Here is a 17,500-nt window from a genome sequence, read left to right as displayed (position 1 = left end):
CAGTCACCTCTGGTTAATAAAACCTTGAATGAAGCACACACCAAAGCTCTGTCGTCTTCACACCGTGCCAGGTCAAGAGGTCAAGGTCAGCCAGCATCAGCATCACACACACCACTCTCACACTACCTGCATGCATCGCGCAACTCCCAACTCCCTTGCCGCCGTGGATTCACTGAAGCTTCAATATCTTCTACTTTTTTTTTCTAAATGTTTACTCAGTGCATGTCTTCACTTGTCGGCTGTGGGGAGAGAGTGAGAGCGTCTGATTGATACAGGTGGTGAGGGAAGGTGGGGAAGTGCGCGGCACACAGGGTAGGTCCTTCATTTCGGTCATCGGGTGAGTTGCTGTGCCCCTTGCCCACTCCCCGCTCCAGCCCCAGCCACCTTCAATGCAGGCGCTGGTGGACGTGGAGTAATGAAGTGGAGGTGTCAAGTTGGGGTCAGATGTGTGTATGTGTGTGTGTGTGTGTGTGTGTGTGTGTGTGTGTGTGTGTGTGTGTGTGTGTGTGTGTGTGTGTGTGTGTGTGTGAGTGTGTCTGCGCTCGGGCTCCCCTGGGGATCAAATTTCTTTGCCTCGTGCTCAGAAATAATAAAGCTTGCCCTAAAGGGTTTAGCTAGCCACTTAATTAGAACATAAAAGACGCACAGAATACATTACACGTCTCCATATATTAGAAAGAAGCGTGACTGACCTTTCTGGCAGCGACTACAAGTACTGGTGGTGGTGGCAAGGACAGTGCATGGGCAGGAATGGAGTGGCGAAGAGACAGATGGGACAGGGAAGTGGCACCAATGACTCAGCATCTGGCACACCCACTGTCAGTACCTGTGGGAAGGAAACAACGACAACGGTAACGGAACGTCAAAAATCACCTAAATTGACAAAGTCCACCACGTTTGGGAGATTAATGGCTGGTGGCGAGGGAGGAAGGAAGGCAAAATGGAACCGCACCCCTGATGAATGATGGCCATGACGGTTCACTGTTTGAGTGGAAATTTATTTGTATGGTCCAGTGCGGAAATATATTTGTTGGCACATCACTTTATCACTATGCGGACTTCCAAGGGAAAAACCAAACGAGTAACCCCACTCTTCTTCATGTATTCACAGTATTTATGTAAGCATGTGCGTTTGTATGTGTGTATGTATGTGCGCATATATATATATATATATATATATATATATATATATATATATATATATATATATATATATATATATATATATATATATATATGTATGTATATACATTTTATGGATGCAGATGAAAAGATCGATGCATCATTCGGTAGATTAAAAAAACGTAGATGGAAACATAGAAAGATAGATATATACAGATATGTTGACTGATTGATTAACTGACAGATAGACACATATATATATAGATTGTCAGACAGACAGACAGATAGATCGATAGACAAATAGATAGGTAGATAGATATATAGATATACAGATATATATATATATATATATATATATATATATATATATATATATATATATATATATATATATATATATATATATATATATATATATATATATATATATATATATATATATATATATATATATATATATATATATATATATATATATATATATATATATATATATATATATATATATATATATATATATATATATATATATATATATATATATATATATATATATATATATTGTTACGGCGCGCCCGTAACATACTCCACTACCCTCACCTCCTCCGCTTGCTACCTCGTTCGCCACCTCTCCACCTCCCCTCCATGTCACCGTCTCATGAAGCCCCACTACTGTCCCGATGTTGGATTCACGCAGGCCCATTCGACTCAAGCGAAAGTGTTAAGCGAGCTCCCTGATTTTTGGAAGTCAGTCGAGGTCAAGGCCTCAACCAGTGAACACAACGCCTCTTGGAATACCGTGGGATCCACATCACCCAGCACTTCACCACTGCGACACCTCATAAGTATCACTTCCTCTCGTCCCGTTTTTTCCACATTGCCTCCATATAGGATTAGTATTATTGTTAAGTTGGGTTCTTTATTGTTATATTTATTTGTGTGTTATATCTATGTGTATGTCAGTTTCATGTGTGTTTTGTTATTGGGTTTAATTATTAAATAGCTTCTTAAAGTGCCCCCTTTGTATATCCTCACCAGTTGAACCTGCAGTGTTTTTTTTTTTTATTGTTATTGTTCACCGGCTCCCCGATGCCAATCTTACCCATTTAACCGGTGAACGTAACAATTGGCGACCGTGACAGGACCATTATAACCCTTGTTCAGTGTTCCATTTTTCCAGTGACTTTTTTTCTGTGATTACATTATTTTTTTTGTGTTTCTGTGGTGTTGTGACTTTGATGTGTTTTTTTTTTCTGTGACTTACTCTGCGTGTGGTTTAAATTTACCTTTGTGCGATCAAGTGGCTCCCTTTGGGTTAAAAGTGCTTCGTGACTTTCATTGGTATCGCATAGCAGTGGTAGAGCAGGAAACCAGGTAGAAAGGCGTGTTCACCGATAGCACTTATCTCTATTTTTTTGCACATAGGCAGGTGTGTAATAAGTGTTATCCAAGTGTTGGGATCATCATATGTTCATGCGAACCCTCAATCCCCTCACTTCGCGGATCATTTTTCTCGCTAGTTAGAATTGGCCATTTTAACTAGTCTCTCAGACTAATCCGCCTCCTTATCAATAACAAGTCTCAGTACAATTCGCTCCTCACTCTCAAGTCTCGTAACTAGAGTAATCCGGATCCCTCTTAATGCCGTAATTCTCTAGTTTACCCCTCATTAGTGATTGTACTCATAAGTGTTTACTTAAGTATAATCTAGGTAATTTCAAGGTTGCCTTTATTATCACTCTGCCAAGTTCCTCACTTAAGTAATTCGCTTATCATTTTTTTTTTTTGTTTGTTAACATCTAACATCTATTTAATATGGCTTCCGCTCAGTTTAACGTTGAAGATTTTGTGCTGACCCTTCTCTGGAACAACTTAAAGGTGCTAATATAAAAAGGACCAATGGAAAGCCATCGCTAAACATTTTGATGTTCCCATCACGTCTCAGATGACTAAAGAGGTCATTAAGAATGTAGTTGTTGAACATCTAGTGCAAAAAGGTCAGTTGCTAGGAAATGCCATAGAAGAGTTAACTCCCATGTCAGCAGCCTCTACGAGGACTATAAAACACAGTCCCCAGGAAGAACAGGATAAGAGTAGGATAAGTCAGTGGGAAATTGAGAAGCTTAGACTAGAATACCGGATGCATGAAAACAAATGCAACTACAGGCAGAAAAGAAGAAAAGAATGCAACTACAGGCAGAAAGAGAAGGGAGAGAGAGAGAGAGAACAAGAAAAACAAATGCAACTACAGGCAGAAAAAGAAGAGATAATTTCAGTTACAACTTAAAAGGCAGGAGAAAGAGTTAGAAATTCAAGAGTTAACTCTATGAAATGACGCTAAGTTTAGAGGGAAAGAAATAGATTTAAAGAAAAAATTGGCAAGCTTTAATCCTGCTACAGCTGCTCCGCTAGTTCCCTCTTTTGATGAATCTGATGTTGACGGGTCATTTCGCGCTTTTGAGAGCATTGCTAATAGGAATAAATGGCCCAAGGATCAGTGGGTGTCTCTCCTTGTCCCTAAGCTAGTAGGAAAAGCTTACAGGGTATACAACGGCCTTAGTGATGAGGTAGAATATGAAGAGATCAAAGGTAACATTCTAGACGCCTACTCTATCACTTCTGACGGATACAGACAACAGTTCCGAAAGTATGTGAAACCAGAGTCTCACACCTATGTTGAATTTGCTAGTGAGAAACTAAGACAATTTAAGAAATGGTTAGCCGCCCTTAACATTACCACCTTTTCGGAGTTGCTCAATCTAATGGTCCTGGAAGAATGGAAGAACAAGTTACCCTTTAATATTCTGAGGCATGTGGAAGAACGGGAGAGAGTGATCTTATGTCTGCCGCTAAAGTGGCTGATGCCTTTGCTTTGTTGATGGGATCCCTGGGTAGTAGAGGTCGTGGTTCACTATCTAATGTTAGGTCCTCCTTTGGGGAAGGTTTTGGGGCGCGGTGGTAAGCCGACCGGATTCTCGCCAAATGCATATAATTCCCCTGGTGTACATACTGTAAGAAACCAGGTCACACGATCCAAAAATGTAGACACCCAAATTGCAAGGCCTCTCAACGTCAACTTTCTTTTGTGGCCCCTAAACCTAACACCTTTGAGAACAAGAAACCAGTGGCCCTAGCTAACCCTGTCAACTCTCCTCTAGAACTTTATGACTCATACACGTATCAAGGTAAAGTGTCCCTGACTGATGGTAAAGACAAGGCAATAAATGTCAAGGTTCTGCGTGATACAGGTGCTGCCCAATCCATCTTAAGGGAAGATGTCATCCCTAACATCAAACAGGCTTTCACTGGGGTGATCCTTACAGGTCTCGAATCACAGCTCTCCTATCCCTTGGCTAACATTAGCTTACAGTGCCCCTTCATTTCAGGAGAGGTTGAGGTAGCCATTAAACCTGGTGAACTGCCAGTACCGGGGGTACATCTTGTACTGGGTAACGATCTTGCGGGTAACTTGGCTGTTCCAAACTTAATTGTTCTTGAGTCCCCCTTAAAAGAAAGTCCCACTAAGACCCTGGAAGAAACATCCCCTCACTTCTTCCCAGTGTGTGCAGTCACCAGGTCTCAGTCTAAGTCTCCTGCCCCTTCACCACCTCTTCCACCAATAACTGCCTCTACTGACAAGTTGTACAATAACATCATTTCGAAGGAGAATTTGATTAATGCTCAGGAATAGGATCTCACTTTGGCTAAGATCAGACATGTTGCCAGTGAGACAAAGGATATGTCTAAATTGCCTTGTTCTTATTATCAGGAAGGAGTCCTGATGCGTGCCTACAGACCTCCTGAACTGAAACAACTAGACACCTGGTCAGAAACACATTAAGTTGTCATCCCCTTTGTAACTTTGTAACTGGTGCGTACCTTCTCCCTGTGTCTCCCTTAAGTCTGCCCATCACGCCCGCCAGTACAATCACCAGCACCACGAGAGAATCACACTCAGAAGTGATGTGGCGAAATGTGAGGCGAACTCGTAAAGACCCAGGAGAAAGACACCAAATAGCTGACCCGTTCACTGCCCTATTGACATAAGACAGCACGGTAACCAGCACTGCCCAGCCATGCACCAGTTAAAGGAAGGCCTGCGAATGTCCTGGCTCCAGTATTATCACCACACTAGTATTGTCTCCTTGTCCGGCCCTGAACACACTCAGGTTGTCGGGATCCACATGCTGGTGTTCAAAAGACCTTCACTGCCGCTGTGTCAAGGCGTTCTCTCTCTCTCTCTCTCTCTCTCTCTCTCTCTCTCTCTCTCTCTCTCCTGGAAGAGAGAGAGAGAGAGAGAGAGAGAGAGAGAGAGAGAGAGAGAGAGAGAGAGAGAGAGAGAGAGAGAGAGAGAGAGAGAGAGAGAGAGAGAGAGAGAGAGAGAGAGAGAGAGAGAGAGAGAGAGAGAGAGAGAGAGAGAGAGAGAGAGAGAGAGAGAGAGAGAGAGAGAGAGAGCGTTCTCTCTCTCTCTCTCTCTCTCTCTCTCTCTCTCTCTCTGGAAGAGAGAGAGAGAGAGAGAGAGAGAGAGAGAACGCCTTGACACAGCATGTGGATCCCGACAACCTGAGTGTGTTCAGGGCCGGACAAGGAGACAATACTAGTGTGGTGATAATACTGGAGCCAGGACACTCGCAGGCCTTCCTTTAACTGGTGCATGGCTGGGCAGTGCTGGTTACCGTGCTGTCTTATGTCAATAGGGCAGTGAACGGGTCAGCTGTTTGGTGTCTTTCTCCTGGGTCTTTACGAGTTCGCCTCACATTTCGCCACATCACTTCTAAGTGTAATTCTCTCGTGGTGCTGGTGATTGTACTGGCGGGCGTGATGGGCAGACTTAAGGGAGACACAGGGAGAAGGCACGCACCAGTTACAAAGTAGTCCTGAAGAGGGAGGAGAGGAGATATAAGAGATAAAACTAATTGATTTAAAAATGCAAGATTACTGACCTTTTTTGTCATCCATCCCTTATTATTACACAATATTTGTTATCTGTTTAAAAAGAAGTAATTATCCTTCCGACGACTTGCCTGAGAGAGGTGGTGGTAGGGATCGTGTAGTGAGTCAATGAATGTTAGGAGGAGGATGAACTTAACTGATAGATATTGATAGCTGAGTTAATTTTTTTTTCTGAATGGACACTTGGATAGTTTATGCTATGACGCTTCTATCCGGTGTAAGACTTTTATGCTGAAAATGCGAAAATTAAGAGTTTTTTCCATATGCAAATTTCTTTAATCATGTGTTATTTGGTGTGTCGATTATAAGAGGGCCCTGACCTTTGTGGCTGTGGTGAGTTGATCACACGCGCTGCAGTCACCACTGGCGGGGAGGCCATTGCTCTTTGCAGGTGGTGATATCTGTTTATCTCTCTCTCTCTCTCTCTCTCTCTCTCTCTCTCTCTCTCTCTCTCTCTCTCTCTCTCTCTCTCTCTCTCTCTCTCTCTCTCTCTCTCTCTCTCTCTCTCTCTCTCTCTCTCTCTCTCTCTCGTGCGATCACCAGGTAGAACTCTCCAGCTGTGATCTCTCGCACTAAAGAGATCCAACCTTTGGAGATGAAATAAAAATCTCTTCCCCGCGAAAACTAAAGTTCAGCTAAATGCCATTACGAACAGCAGCGTCAACCGCAATCAGGACAAGTCAAAGTCAAACTGAGAATAAAAGACAGAACTGCAAATTTTGACCATTTTTTTTATTGACAAAGCAAAAGAGATTGCAATATTTATAAGTACGTGTCTTTTCTTGTTAAGATCACGCGACATTAGTAGGTAAGGGGATGTTTGGTTGTGAAATGAGAACCAGGTACAGTAGTATGTTACTAAATGGCAAAGGTCACTAAAGAAAAGAAAAAGATCAAAAGTAAGTGACAAAACTTTTCTCTCAGAATTGTTCCATGATCGGTAGATATTATTTTTAGACCATTCTGTTTATACTAATTCGTCTAATGTTTTCATTAGATTTCTTTCCCTTTCACAAGAAAATACTGGTTTTCTTCAGAAATATATATATATATATATATATATATATATATATATATATATATATATATATATATATATATATATATATATATATATATATATATATATATATATATATATATATATATATATATATATATATATATATATATATATATATATATATATATATATATATCATATAAAGGAAATTGAATTATAGAGGATACTTGTAGTTAGAATCCTTTAAGAAAGCATTGGGAAGGAGGCATCAAAACTAGGAGTGTCGTCGCGCCACGCTTCCCTCTCTCCTCTTTGGACGGGATAATAAATAGATGCACTCATGAAGTCATTGGTTCTTCATTACTTCATCTTTTACTTAATATAATTTCAGTCACAGAATCATGTTTTTTTTTATAAGGGGATAAAAAATAGAAAACACTTAGAAAATAACAATGATATCGCAAAATCCGAAAAAAAATCCCTATGGAGACATAAATTCATCTGTATGGCTGATGATACGTAGTAGAAGTGGATTCTGACAGTTATTAGATACAATTACGTTTGTGTTTGCATAATTCTTCAGAAAGATTATTGTTTTGATATTATTGTTTTCCCACTGCGACTATCTAGGATCACATCAAGTGAGGACTCACAAGTAATGAAGATGAAAATCTCTCAAAACATATTGATTCAGGTAAGTGTTCAGAAAATCATGGTGACACCAATCATGGAAGAGAAGTAAAGATAAAGAGAGTGGCTTGTAAGTCAGCTTTGTACACGCCACGAACTCTTATTTTTCACCAGATCCTTTTAGATCATTCTGGAGTCAAAGCGGGCTTGGTTTCACAGTGCAGTGTGTGGAAGGAGGGAACCACAACATCACCACATTAAAAAGAAAGAGAAGCAAGGGCAGGTGGAATAAATGAGTTATATCCAAAAAAAAAATTTATTCATGTGCACTGGTATAAGAAACCGTATAGCTTTCGCTTCAATCTATCAGCCAACCAATTCATCAAACAATCAATCAGCTTCCTTTTTTTTTGCCCACAGTTGCCATTACAAACCAATCAGCAACGATCTGGAAAAGTTCTACTTTCCATTACAAAATTACACAGGCATCTAAGACAACCGCTCAGCTCTTCACAATTGCCTGAAGTTTATACTCCTTCATTATCCAGAAACTTATTGCCTCCCAGCCCCAGCCCCTCCCTGCCTCACCCCACTTGCAAGGAAGGGCCTCACACTTGCCTCTACTGTACTTGACCACTCCGTGGAGACGTGACGCACTTCGCTTAGTTTGGTATTCTGATGACATTTACGTATTATTTATCAAATGCAAAAAGGAAATGATGGCATAGTGATAATGATGATGACAACGATGATAGTAGTAATAACAACAACAACAACAACAACAACAACAACAAGAGGAGAAGCACGAGGAATATAAGATGGAAAAAAACATGATATAAGTAGATTAACAAAAAAATTGGATCATTATAATGATGAAAAAAAAAATATGACACGTGTAAAAGAAAGAACGAGGGAAAGAAAACATAATCTATGGTCAGTATCAAATATAGAATAACTAAATTAATAAAATTAAATAAATATATAAGGGAAACTAAGATAAAAAGAATAACACATGGGTCCGTATAAGATAATGAAAACTACACCAAAGAGTACCAGCTCTTAAGCCACAGGAACTGATGGTGGAGTTGTTGCGTTAAGTTTCGATTTTCTGTTAATTTTGTTCTCTGCAGACTTTGCCTTAGCTATCACTCTGTTCCTCAGACTTCGTCATTTGATTCACATTCCAGCTGCTGACGGCAGGAAGTAAGACATCATTTAAATTCAAGGTCAATGTAATCTTTCGAGTCGCGAGTACTTAAATCACTTCCATCATCAAACAAATATGGAGTTTTTTTTTTTCTTTTTATATATTCACCCTTTAATTGGTCTACCCTTACAAAACAATAAAAACACAGTAAAATAGATGGTATGTATCCGAGAAAAGAAAAGAAATAAATCATGCATCACTTTTCAGGTCAAAATACAAGTATATGATCTTAACCATCCCATTGAGTGCATATTTCTCACCTAACTTAACCTAACCTAACCTAACTTACTCAACCCCCTGCGTGTCTCACCAGACACACGCAAAGAGTTCCAAAGGGCAGAAACCAATAATTCACCGAGTATCAACCCCGCCCCCCTTACCTGACACACACACACACACACACACACACACAGTCCAGTCTGGCCAAAGGTTTCGTGGAAGGTTGGGTTAATATGCCTAACTTAGGACAAATAATAATCTTTTACAGAACCATTCTGCTTCCTGGTACCTCAAAAAACTTGCCCATCGTCGTAATAAGTCCCTGCCATACCTCAGCCCCACACCGGCAGGCCCTCAAGGTGGGGGATGACTGGCTGCACGCACGAGGGAGCTCACGAAATCTTACGTAAGTCACCCACATATAAGTTCTCGTCATTGTTCCTCTTACATAATATCGTTCGAGTTTGTAGCCTTATAAGGTGAATCTTCGTTTAACTTCATTCTCGGTAAATTTCTCTTTTTACCGTAAGTTTCGCTGAAGTGAATTTCTCCTAAGGACAGTCCACTCAACAAAATTACTCCCCAAAATAAATGTCAAGACTCCAAATGATAAATAATACTAAATTACATAATGCTTAGTTATGTTGCGTTAGGTCAGTTGGACTTAAGATATAGGCTGAAAGATTTATCATGTAGAAACAATTTTGTGCGAAATTTTCATGAAAAATCTTCATGAATGAAATATACCTCGGTGAAATTTGCATACAAAGATATCTCCTGGTACCTGAATACAGAAATACTTATATCATATAAACATTAAAAAACTAATCTAAACTTAATTTTCCACGAATAAATAATCTTGTATGAAACAAAACACACAGGGAAGGAAGGCCTCACGCTACGCACGCCACAGCATATAAACATTAACCATCTTAAATAATATCTCCCGGGTGGGGACATTCTTTATGGGTGGTACTTCGTAAGCTTCTCAATAACCCGTATCGACCCCGCCAGAATAAAACCAGACGAAAATGTTAAAAACTGAGAAGAGAGCAAAATTCTATAACTGCATGCAGCCAGACTCTTTTCAGACCAAAACTAGAATACCGAACAAAACGAATGCGCCGCTCCAACCCCTGAATATTCCCTCCAATAAACCACACAACACCAGCTAACGAATAGGAGCGAATACCTCTCTCTCTCTCCTTCCTCCTCTCCATCCTCCCTCCTTCCCTTCCTCCTTCCCTCCCTCCCTCCCTCCTTCCCTCCACGTAGCCAGCAGGTGAAAAGGTCTGGTACGAAATGCTTTTAAAACCGGCTAGGAACTAACGACCCCGGAAAGCATACCGCCAGTGACCTCTTAAATCAACGCGCCCTTTGATTGTCCCGGACGGTCAATAAAGACGACACAACCCGCCCCTTCTAATTCATCGCTCGAGTTATTAAATGCACATTGAGTCCTGTCCTCGCCTTTCAGAGCCAGGTTGTTCCAGGAGGCGTAAATTATGTTTTTTTTTTTTCTCTCTTTTGGTGGCTGGACTCACGGGTACGAAAAATAAATATGTAGAAAGAGAACATGAGGAAGGAAGAGTTGAATTGAGGAAGAGAACGACAAGGAGGAGGAGGAGGAGGATCAGGGGAAGCAGACGGCAATAGTGAGCAGTACCGTGTACCGGTGAAAGTTATGAATAAGACGCATTATATCCCTTCGTGACAAACGGGTACTACTACTGCTTCCTCATCCTCCCACACAATACCTTCCTCATCGGTACTTACTAGAATCCGTCTTGTTCGTGTCCTTGTAAACTTGTTCCCCAACATAACCCAGCACGTCCATCACTAGGAGCTTGGTGAGGCTGTGGTCGAGGCGCCCGTCGTTAAATTAACCTCTCATTTGTTCATCTGTCACCTTGATGGATGTCAGTGAATGCCCAGAGAGCTAGTCCACGTCTCACCTGAGCGTTGCTCCCTTCCTTTCCTCTCTCAATGACTCTCCCATCCCATCTTGTACTAGAAGGTGGCTGACTGGAGGTACTGAATGTGATGATAACAGGTGTGTGTGCATGTGTGTGTGTGTGTGTGTGTGTGTGTGTGTGTGTGTGTGTGTGTGTGTGTGTGTGTGTGTGTGTGTGTGTGTGTGTGCACTAATGGATAGCACGTCGATCGGTGAATTAGCTCATATTGTAAGGTGCTGGGGCGTGGCGGTGTGTGCATGGCAACGCGTGGTGATGGTGCTGGTAGTGCTGGTGCTGGGGGGTGACAGCAAGAGGGGTTATGCAATACAGAAGCGGTGGTGCTAGTTAGAATGTTGGTGGTGATGGTCATGAAACGTCAAAGTGGTGGTGATGGTGGTGGAGACTGTGCAATGGACAATGGTGTTAGTAATAGCAATGGTATAGGTGGTGACTATGTAGTGGTATTGAACTAGTGGCAGTGACTATGTAGTGGTGGTGACTATGCAGTGTGTGGTGATGATAGTGGTGGTGGTAGTGGAGGTGCTGTTGTTGCTATTGCCCCCTCCTGTTACGAGTATCGAGTTGGTGGTGGCGGGCAATGAGAATATACTGCGTTCCCCCTGAGTTGTGTGTTATTATTGCATTAAATAACTGCATTATATTGCGCCCTGCACATTTCTTTTGTCGCCTTGCCATGCACTGTGCTGCTGCAATGCTCAACACCACCCGGTCTGTATTTTCTGCCTCACTGTGCCTAACCTTTTGTTGAACACTTATATTTCATGCAGGACTCTTTATGGTTATATTCTAACGATACTTAAAATTTTATTATTCTCTTTTATTGTGTGTGTGTGTGTGTGTGTGTGTGTGTGTGTGTGTGTGTGTGTGTGTGTGTGTGTGTGTGTGTGTGTGTGTGTGTGTGTGACAAAGATTGACTGAAGGATACGAAGGAAAGGCGAAACATTAACAGCAAGGAAAAAAAAACGTGTACCAGAGCGAGAGAGAGAGAGAGAGAGAGAGAGAGAGAGAGAGAGAGAGGGATGAGATTATACTTAAGGCTAAATCTGGGTTGGAATGGGGTGACAACAATGAGTAAAGTAAAACCAAGAATAGCTTGTGAAAAAAAGGTATAGATGCACGAGTCGACAGTTATTTATTTAGTTAACTTTTTTTTCACTCGACATATTAATTAGCACTCTCTCGAGCACAGCTGGCTAGACACATGGAGAAACTAATGACGAAGAAACCCGCTAAGCCTGACGGGGAAAACCTGCTCGTGACCTGCTAAACGAATGACCAAAATACAAAAAATACAAAAAAAAAACACCTCATTAATACTCCCTCTCTCTCTCTCTCTCTCTCTCTCTCTCTCTCTCTCTCTCTCTCTCTCTCTCTCTCTGTTCTCCAACCACAAAGCACTTTTCTGCGTTCTTAACTTGACCACGTTACTGTGACCAAACGTTTTTAAATCAATTTTACGACTACCTAGTAACGTTTCTCTTTATTTCTGATTAGTAATACAAAGAGCCAGCTCGTTTCATAAAAAAAAAAAAAACTTCGAGACCCTTTGAAGATACTCTTTTTACTAACCATTCCCCTAAAAGGTGTATGCATTTTCTTTAAAAGCAAGAGAACAATATTTCGAGCACGCTATTGCAATTTTCTTTGTTTTCTTATTTTTATTTTATTTCTATTATTTTATTTATCTAATATCAATCTTATTTTTTTTAATGCAATTTTGCTTTAGAGGTGGGCTTTAATTTTTCCTATACCTATTCTGTATTCATGAATTATATTATATGTTTTTATCTTTATTTTCTGTGGAAACTTTTATATTTGTAGAGTGCTGGAATATATTCATTACCTCCGGGCCTTAGCTTGCATCTACTGCTTTTAGTGATTTAACTTTGGGTTTTGCTTACCATGCTAGGAGTATCTTATTTCAACTTATTCTCTTGGTAAATTCAGTTCTTTATCTAGAAATATATCGTATCAATTACCTTCCTTAGTTTTAGCTATTTACATTTCATACTTTATCAGTTAGCTTATATGAGCATGATATTTACCTATCAGGCATTATTTTGCATCAAAATAGAAATAAATAAAAAAAAATTGATAGATATAAGCGTGCACTTGAAAACAATTTCCAATAGAACACATATTTTTCACCTTATTCTTCTATTACTTATTACCGGTTCTTGTTCACCTCAGGTTTTTGCCTCACTGCCAGAAAATCCATGACACAGGAAACAAGAAGCACAGAGAGTGGATATGAAGGTGAAAATGACACAGTATTGCTGAAAAAAAAGACAATCAAACACTAAAAGATACTATTACGACTGCTAGAGAGAGAGAGAGAGAGAGAGAGAGAGAGAGAGAGTGGGGGCGTTGGGGCTGTGGGGGAACTTTTTTTATGCAGAAAGGGCAACTGGCCAAGGACAGCAAATAATAGAAAAAAAGGTCCCACTGTGTTGCCAGTTCCCTTAAAGGTCATATGAGTTATCAAAATTTAGGGAAAATGTCTTGAAACTTTCCACTTAAAAGAAGTCAAGTCGTAGGAAGGTGGAAATACAGAAGCAGGCAGAGAGTTCCAGAGTTTACCAGAGAAAGTTATGAATGATTGAGAGTACTGGTTAACTCTTGTATTAGAAAGTTGGACAGAATAGGGATGAGAGGAAGAAGAAAACCTTGTGTGATGGGTGAAAAAAATAACGCACCTTGTTTCATATGTGTATTTTTTTATAATATGTTAATTGAAGCTTTTGAATGTTGTGTTTAATTCAAAATACAATTAGCATATCTCTCTCTCTCTCTCTCTCTCTCTCTCTCTCTCTCTCTCTCATTATTTTTTTTTCTTTCGACTGTGGTGTTCAAAATGACTAAATTGATAGGCTGAGATGAAAACAAGCTATGCATTCCAATAGGAAAGGAGTCAGAGGACCTAAACTCCAGTTGTGGTTGTCAGATTCACCAGATATCATAATATTTCAAAGAATAGTTGGTCTACTGAGTGTCGTAATTTTTTTTTTATATTCTACTATCACATACCGAGATATTAAATTAGCTCAAGTATTCTTAAACACATATCTACGACACAAACAGTTTACTAGTAAAATTAAAATTATAATGCTTTTGTTGTTTTTTGTCTCTATTCCTATTTTATATCTCTATTCATTCGACAAAAATTACTTTGTTACTGAATTGATAACTGAAAAATTAGCATGATATCTTCTTTCCTTCCAGGCTAGGGAGTAAACTACAAGAAACCATGAGCATATGAAACCCCGAAAATGAGTTTATTTCCACAATTTAGCAATCAAAGTCTGATAACGATATTGTATACTGCCAACCAAACTGGCAATACTGGAGAGTGTAAATGCATGATAAATCAATAGGTACGTAGAAATATATCGTAGAGACGACTGCTCTGTATCGCGAGACGATGCTGACCCTCTCCTGAATTAAACCACCTGGCAAACACTGAAAACTTGTCAGTTTGGGTCTTCTATTCTCTGTTTTCGTAAGAGTATTGAGAATAGAAATTTCTGATTATTTTCTTTATACAAGTCGATACCGTTTTTAAGTCTTTCCACTGCTTTGCTGGAAATATCTGATAGTTTGGCTAGTCAGAAAATATATACTGATTTCTGTGTATTTCATTTCTATGAGTAGCTAGCTGTACTGCAATGTATTCATACAAAACTTCTGACTACTTTGCATTCATCAAGACCCAGTTAGTAGTTATCAGTTTTACGCTCCACTGTCTTACTGAAAATTAGTAACTGCTGCCGAAATTTATTTAGCAGACGTGGGGAAAAACGGCCATAAAGAAAAACAAAAATCTCCACATATCTCGGTATTAACTACAACATAAACGAATCTAGAATATACGAGCAAACATCAATGCGCATTCCCGCTTAAATAGTTGCCTGTCGTCACGGATATAAGTAATTTCATAAAACTGTATACCGCAAAGCGCCATGGCAACAGTAATATAGCCCCACCACACCACCACACTACCGCACTACCACCACTACTAAAACAAAACAGCAAAACAAAATAACTAAGCTAGATATTTTACTGACTTAATGAGTCACACAATGGAGGGAAAAAATAAACGCTACCTAGTACTAGAATGCACGCAACGATATACTTCATCGTTATCACAACAAAACGTTCTGGTGACCTTTAGCTGCATTCTCTTCATCCTATGAGGGAGGAATGTTCCCCCATGCTAGTTATTAATACATCTTGTTGTTATTTGTATTCTTAGTATTATCTTCCCTGTTGTTTGTGTGTGCAGGGGAGTGCAGGACGGCGGCAGTGTTATTCTTTACCTTGATAACTGACGAAACCTAAGGGAGTTGCCAGTGATAGCCAGTCTTCTGAACCTTTACCGTCCATCCCTCCTCCAGGCAGCACGCGAGAACAGCTGGTCTAGTGAATCATTCTTGGCGGGTAATTGCGTGCATAATGGTTAGTAAATCTTTATAAAATCAGGACTGCGTGTGTCAATGCTCTGATTTATTTCGTCTTGTTAGAAAAGAAATTTACTTGTAACGCAATGAATGAAATGTAATGTTCGCTTTCGGGAATCGGATGAATTTTAAATCTTGAACAAAGCAGAATTTACAAAAGGAATACTCTTTTTATAAAGTATATCTTATAATGTCTGATAATCAAATACTTTCTGAATCAAACAAACGCCTCGTCAAAAGATGGTATCAAAAGGGTTTCCAGCTACACTATGATTATCAAGCCATGCCATACTCCGGTGAACACGCACACCCTGGACACACCAATAACGTACTCTATTTGGGAGTGTGAGTACAGATATCTGTCAACAGTAAATTATTCACGATAATTACAGTTACTCTATGGTAACATGCATGCCTGGCAAGTAGTTATGGCTGTCACCATTATGAGTCATGTACAAAGAGACAAGGAAAATGGTACAACAGAAAGGGAGAGTAACTTAACTCTCTCTCTCTCTCTCTCTCTCTCTCTCTCTCTCTCTCTCTCTCTCTCTCGTGGAAGTAGTCTCAGAATACAAGGGTGGACTTACGAAACGCTAAAGTAAATGACCTTCACATCAAACTACGCACGCACACATCCCAAGAAGTTTATTAACGTTGTATCTTAAGAAAATCGACTTGCTAAGTAATCCAAATGTACTACATGCAAAATTCCCTTTTCTTGTAGCACTCCTTTCTTCTATCCTACCTTCCTTGCTTCCTCCCTCATTCACTCCCTTCTCCCTTATCTTTCTCATTTTCGTCAATTAATATCACATCCCCCAACCCCGTGCTCGTGAATGAGACCTCAACTCATCCCTCCGCAGGTCGCCGTGTTGACGTGAGAGCTCAGTCCAAACACTAGCTCTTGCCACACCGAGCTGTAATAAGTCAGTGGCAAGAGGGAAGCCACAACGCCTCCTCTCACGCTGCTCACTCGCAATGTTGGGCTAGTTAACAGTTCGTGCATCAGTGAGTCCCTTCCGAGGAGCCGCCACTTGAGTTTCATCTTGTTCCTGACTTGCCACTGAGAATCGCCTATGCTGAAGGAGGGAGATGTGGTGGCAATGGTGGTGGTGGTGGTGGTGGTGATGTTTGTGTTATTTAAGTTTGGCGAAAAGTTTAATACTCGGTTCTGATTTTTGTGTTTTTATCTATCTTGTTTGTTTTATTTTCTTCTTTCTTTCTTTATTTATTTCTTCCTCCTCTTTCTCCTTCTCCTTCTTCTTCTTTTTTTTCTCCTTCCCTTTTTAACACTTTTGGAGTAAATTCGCAAATCAGATTAAACTAGTGACGGAAAAAAAAAAAAAAATGCTGAAGTGAAATAACAAAGAGAGGGAAAAGGAAGGCAGAAGATAAAAAAAAGAATAATGACAATAACAACAACTAAAAAATTACTAAGACCTTAAACATATTAACAATGTGTAGAACAACACTAGTACAATGACAAAAATGATGATGTTAATGATAATGATGATGACAGAGTCGGTGGTGAGGTGGTGGTGGTGGTAATGGCAGTTGAGGGTGTGAGGCTGACAATGACTCGCTTAGGCCTATTTACTCACTACGTCATCACGCCATTAAGGCCATAAAACTGAGCACCGAGGAAGAGGAAAGGCACCTAGAGTAGGCCTATACGTCAAGGTGGTGATGTGTTTATGTGTTTTGTGAATACGACGATCTCTCTCTCTCTCTCTCTCTCTCTCTCTCTCTCTCTCTCTCTCTCTCTCTCTCTCTCAGGATGCAGTACAATATTAATAAATACCCTTTTCCGTTTCTTTTATAACTAACATCACCCTCCCTACTCATTATCTACAAAACAACCACCACTTCTTGTTTTACCGACCATTAACTCTCCCTTTCTTACCTCCTTCTTTCTTCTTATCCTGAAGCGTCC

General features: G+C 40.1%; 1 long non-coding RNA gene across 1 annotated transcript in view; it reads right to left on the bottom strand.

Moving 5' to 3' along the window:
• The window catches only part of LOC123517533, a 138,374-nt gene that overhangs the window by 45,921 nt on the left and 74,953 nt on the right, over positions 1 to 17,500 (bottom strand). Inside the window, exon 3 of the long non-coding RNA XR_006678488.1 lies at positions 693 to 826. This is a non-coding gene — a long non-coding RNA (uncharacterized LOC123517533). The remainder of the gene's footprint in view (positions 1 to 692; positions 827 to 17,500) is intronic.

Source organism: Portunus trituberculatus, chromosome 42, assembly GCF_017591435.1.
Source record: "Portunus trituberculatus isolate SZX2019 chromosome 42, ASM1759143v1, whole genome shotgun sequence".
In the NCBI taxonomy this organism is placed as follows: domain Eukaryota; kingdom Metazoa; phylum Arthropoda; class Malacostraca; order Decapoda; family Portunidae; genus Portunus; species Portunus trituberculatus.
The sequence above is the reverse complement of the archived record's forward strand: the minus strand, read 5'-3'. Positions and strand labels throughout refer to the sequence as shown.